Below are 5860 nucleotides of genomic sequence, written 5' to 3' on the forward strand. Positions count from 1 at the left end.
TAATTCCCTCCAAGGCCTCGGCAGTTTGCTTTAGAGGCTCGGCAGCCTGAGGACCCACGTCCGCCGGGGCCCCCCACGATGGCTTGGCCTCGGCACCTGCAGAGCCACAGCTCCCCACGACGTCATCACACGATGACCTGCACGTTGCCCGGACTGGGCAGGGGTTACCCGCCACTGTACTAACCACCATACACATGGTAGACGCCCATGCCTCACTGTGCTGCCAACTCCTGCTCCGAGGATAACACAGCATGGGGAGCCACGTCTGGGCTACTGTGGCCTTGGAATCAGTACCCAGGTCCAATAACTCCCCAAGGCCTCGGCAGTTTACTTCAGGGGCTCGGCAGCCTGAGGATCCATGTCCGCCGAGCCCCCCACGATGGCTCGGCCTCGGCATCTGTAGGGCTGCTGCTCCCTATGACGTCATTGCACGGTGACCAGCACGTCGCCCGCCATGTCCTGCATCAAGCTGTACTGGAGCCCCACGACGCACAAAATCGAGTATGACCGGCGCGTCACTTCTGCACGACAAGGACGGGGTACTCCATCGACCATACCACAACAGTGGCCGGCTACAGGGCTTGGACACGCCACCCCATTTACAGAAGCGCTATGTAGCAATCTATGTACGGTCCCAGGTCTCCCTTAGAGTATAAAAGGGAGGGACCGGGGCCATTTCTAGGGGCGATCGAAAGAGAGACGAACACACCGCTAGAACTACGCACTCCTACGCTGCTTGGGAACAACGCCTCAAGTAGCCCGCACCACCCACGCCGAGACCTGGGGCTAGCTCCCTCTCTCACCTAGTTTGTAACCCCCTACTACGAGCACTCCGGTGCAAGGAATACAAGATCGATCTCTCGGACTGGACGTAGGGCCTCGATTGCCTGAACCAGTATAAACCTTGTGTCTCTTTGCATCACCATCTGGGATTAGGGGCATGCAGCACAAATTCACTCGTTGGTTGAGGGACCCCTGGTGGTTCCAAAGCACCGACACCCTTGCATGCCTCCAGGAATCAACAGTATGGCGGCGCCGACGTCTGCCGCGCCCAAAGAAGATGACACAAACCTCCCACATACATCTGACATTCAATAGTGACATCAACAGTGTTGTGGGTGTCTACAGTTGTCATGTACCCGCTGCCGTAGGCAGCATGACTTAGAAACATATGAACTTGCTCCCCCTCACTTGTAAGGCCATCCCTTTCATTTATAAAAGGGGATGCGCTCTCTCCCAATAGAGTCAGTTAACCCAAGTTGATTCAAGTTCTTACAAGTCATCCCAGATTCAGTAGATCAACCAAGTTCGCTAGTTCACAACCACAAAACCGCTAGGTTCGGACCTCAAGCACATGCTTGAACACTTAGCTCATAGCGGAGCTCCTATCGCTCTTGGCCCTTCCGACCGGAGCCGACCGGTCCTCTTATACACCCCATCTTTCTCCTTCTCATTTGTAACCCCGCTACAAACTTTGAGCACCTAGGCTCAGGAATAAAGTCACCGACCGACTCAAACTGTACGTAGGGCACGTTACCTGAACCAGTATAAACCATATGTCATTGAGTGTTAGGCCACCTCCGATTACAACGTACGACAAAACTATAAATATCTACTTGTTGGTCACTTTCTGCACCGACAGTTGGTGCCATCCATGGGAAAGACGCTGTATGTTCAATACTTTTTGGTCATCGGATGGCCTACTTTTCTGCCACCATCGCCATGACAGGCTCAGGCGATACGATTTGCTTTGGCTCACTGGAGTTTCCCACACTCTCACCTATTGGGATGCGGGTTCCGCCTGTCTTTGAGCCATCCCAGACCTTCCTCTTCGGAAGCCTAGACTTCGTCGCTTATCGGCTTGGCGTACTACACCTCCGAGAGGAGGCTCTCGTTCCGGTGCCCATCGGAGGGGCGCCCTCCATCGGCTCTGGGACGCACGACGACTTCAGCGACGCGGCATCCGCGCTTCATTCCGAGCAAACTCTCTGCTCAAACCCCGCTGTAAGTAACGTACACACTGTTATTTACTTGTTGTTTTCTATCTTTCGCCGATTATCCGACGGGACCCTGTTGTCTCCGCCGCGACCGCCATGCGACCAGTTCCCCTACGGCCTCGCGTCCCCCATGGATGTGTACGCCTAGGGGCTCCGAAGGATGCAGGTGCCCCCCGCTCTCACGTTCGAATTTGTGGGAATGGCGAACTATGCTCCCACCTATTTCCTCAACCTTATGGATGACGATGGCGAGAGTGATGGCTCCAGCATCGGCGACATGGCACCTAGCCACTGCCTGTTCTAGGAGTATGCTATGGCAGACGCTCCAGGACACCCACCGGCGGAAGCAGAGTCCTCACAGACTCGCACCCCTCCGGACTCTCATGCGGAGACCCCCGAGCTCACACAGGAGCACGGCGAGGCACTACAACAACAGTGGCTGTGTCGACCACCGACTACGCCAGCACGCTCTGCGCACCACACTGCACCCCGTGTGCATAGACCGGCGAGCGGCGCCCCAGGGTCACGCCCATTGGATCCAGCGCAACACCATGGACAGGGGGAATGATCCCCCACAGTTCGCTTAGGCCAATCAGAACATCGCCGTTGCAACGATGCTTCTGCGCGGCCTATCCGAGCCGAACGACCCTCAAGAATAGGTGATCCACCGAAACTTCCGGGCACTAGTGGAGACCGCCGCCATTCAATGAGTGGAGAGCTTTGTATCGCGACACCAACTCGCGGCCTCACTCCCCACCAGGGAAAGGGGACATGGCAGATGAGTTGCTCCACTTGCTCACCGCTACAACCACCGAGCATGGCACAAGAGGTTGCACCTATGCCTCATCTTGACTTGATGACTGCCCCACACTGACCGCCTGTCTACACGCAGATTGGGCCAAACCGAGACGCACGCAGCAATGATCAGAGTCCCAGCCCAGATGGCCCGGAACCACAGACCTTTGGCCAACACCCCCAGCGAGCGCCGTTCCCATCATGCTCCAATGGAGGCTGAGGCAAAGGCAAGGACAAGCGTCAGGATCAGGACGAGGGCCCCTCCACGTAGAAGGGGAAAAAGAATAGAAAAGATCGCCGCCGACCGGCCAACTCCGCGTTGATTGCTACGGCTAATCACACGGGCAAGCAGCCCCAGCAGGACCCTCTAGGCTACTTCCACGAACTCATAGAGAGCCCATGCACCAACCACGGCTACCCCGTCAAACACCTCTACAAGAACTACGAGCTCCTCAAGCGCCTTCTGCGACAGGCCGGCCGGCCAAAGGAAGAAAAAGGCACAGAAGCAGTGCCCAAGAAAAGGGGCATAACAGACAAGGATCCAGACGATTGAAGGTTGAAGTGATCCGACCGGACACCTACCGACTGAAGGGCTACAACAATAACATCCTCACCAAACACTTGGAACATCTATGTCGTTTTTCTTCCCCTAAATTTCAGTCTTACTGTTGTTTACTTAGCGTTTGCTCCTATAAGAGCACCCTGACCCGAACACTTTTTGGCCTAGGGTGCTCGGGGGCTCCACTAGGGTACACTACTACCTCTCTTTTTCATTTACTATCATATGGTGAAACTCCTTCCTACCCAAACAAAAGGGTAGTTCATTCCTTTAATTTGCCTTACATAACTTTGCTTTAAAACATTCCGACCAATCGTACCCCGCCTTTTCCTAGGTTACAAACAGCTGAGCCTTGCGGGTGAAAGGTCCTTGTGTGGTTTTGGTAATTGAGTGACAACCTAGGTGGACTAATTGTGTTTATGTGAGATACACAGGTGATTAGTCCACAGGTACATGTGTGTGAGCAACATATGCTATGAAGGTGAAAATTGGTTGAAGATGTTGCAAAGCTCACACATGTGATGATGAAGGAGCTTATTGCACATGAGACATGACATTGAGTCATGTGATCAAGGTGGAGAAGATCAAGACAAGACTTGGCTTGATGGACTGGTTGCAAGCGTGAAGGGCAAGTTGAAGGCTTTGGAGTGATGGACCGCGTGGCGGTGAAGCTTGAGCAAGACTTGGCGCCAATGGATGATGGCAATGGTGAAGAGCAAGTGAAGTCAAGATTGATGAACCAATATGATCACATGATGATATGAAGTGGATCATATCATTGTTGATCGTGTTGGTGCATGTGTTGCATCGACGTTGGAGGAGATGGAATGGAATACGCAAGGCAAAGGTATAACCTAGGCCATTTCATTTCACCGGTCATAGGTGTGTAGAGAAGTTTATGACCAGGTTTAGGATAGATGGCCGTACTATCAAGAGGAGCAAACTTATTTGCATATCGGTCATCTAGTGCCACTTGAGTGATCTAACTTTGCATCGTCGCTGGGATTGAGTGGCGTGGCAAGTTGAGTGGCTAACATCCTTTGGGAAATGATTGTGAAAATGCTAACACACATACACATGGTGGTGTACACTTGGTGGTGTTGGCACATTTACAAAGGAGATGAAGTTGGAGTTGATGTGGATCAACTCGGTGACGAAATGGAGGCGAGAAGGGTTAGGAACCCCACCGGCGGAGTGTCTGCCCGTAGAGTATAGATAGTCCGACGGTGCCACCAGCGCCCGAGTTAGAAAAAATAGGGTCTTATAGAGTGGATCAGACGCTGGTCACGTGGTGACCAGACGCTGGGGGTCCTGCGTCCAGTCTGTAGTAGCAGACAGCATGCAGCGTCGGTCATCGACCGGACGCTGGCTCTGGAAGTGACCGGACGCTGGGCGTGAGCGTTCGATCAGAGTGACGTATGGTGACACGGGCATAGCGGAGAAGCTGTGAGTGACCGGACGCTGGTGCTGTGTCCGATCGTGTCTGACCGAACGGGTCCAGTCATGTCCGGTACCTTACTGGAAATGACCAGACGCTGGGGCTGCTGTGTCCGGTCAGTTGTTGCTGGAGCGTCCGGTCGATAGATGACCATTGAGATCCAGCGAACAACGTTTGAAGGAGGGGACATGTGGCGTGCATCGCACGACTAGACGCTGAGGTCTAGCGTCCGATCAATCTGATTGGAGCGTCCGGCCGTCCTGAGTTTTGCCCAGTGAAGGGGTAACGGCTCTATTTGTTCGTGGGGTTATAAATAGAAGCCATGGTCGGCCTTGGGCCGGTAGCTGAGCATACCAGAGCCTTGGTGGTTTGTGTAGTAGTGCTTGGGAGCCCTCCATCTCACACATACTTGATAGTGATCATCCGATTGTGTGAGTGAGCGATTCTAGTGTGATTGCATCGTGAGGTTGCATCGAGTGGCACTAGGTGATCAAGTTGCAAGCCAGTGGTGCTTGTTACTCTTGGAGGTTGCCATCTCCTAGACGGCTTGGTGGTGGTCTCCGTTGAAGCCCGCAAGAAGCTTGTGCGGCGCTCTGGAGAAGTGCTTGTGAGGGGCACTTGTGCTCGCCCCACGGGAGTCGCGAAGAGCAACTTTAGTAAAGCGTGTCATTGAGCTACCCTCACTCAAGGGGTAGGTTCTTGTGGCGCCCGACGTGCGGGCTTAGCGGGTGATGCTAATTAGCCGCCGAACCACCAAGTGAGCGGTCGACACAACGGGGACTAGCGTGTTGGCAAACACGTGAACCTCGGGAGAAAAATCATCGTGTCAACCTTGTTCTTCCCATTGGTTTGCATCCCCATTATACAAGCTTGCAATTACTTTTATACATATTAAGCTTGTGTAGTTGCTCTTGTAATTAGATAGCTTGTGTAGCTTGCTAATTACCTTCTTGCTTGTGTAGCATAGAAGTAGCTCCCTTGCGTGGCTAATTTGGTTTTAGTAACCTTGTTAGTCACATTGCTTAGTTTATGTAGCTAAGTATTTACACTCTCTAATTAGGCATTGGTTGC

Source organism: Miscanthus floridulus, chromosome 9, assembly GCF_019320115.1.
Source record: "Miscanthus floridulus cultivar M001 chromosome 9, ASM1932011v1, whole genome shotgun sequence".
In the NCBI taxonomy this organism is placed as follows: domain Eukaryota; kingdom Viridiplantae; phylum Streptophyta; class Magnoliopsida; order Poales; family Poaceae; genus Miscanthus; species Miscanthus floridulus.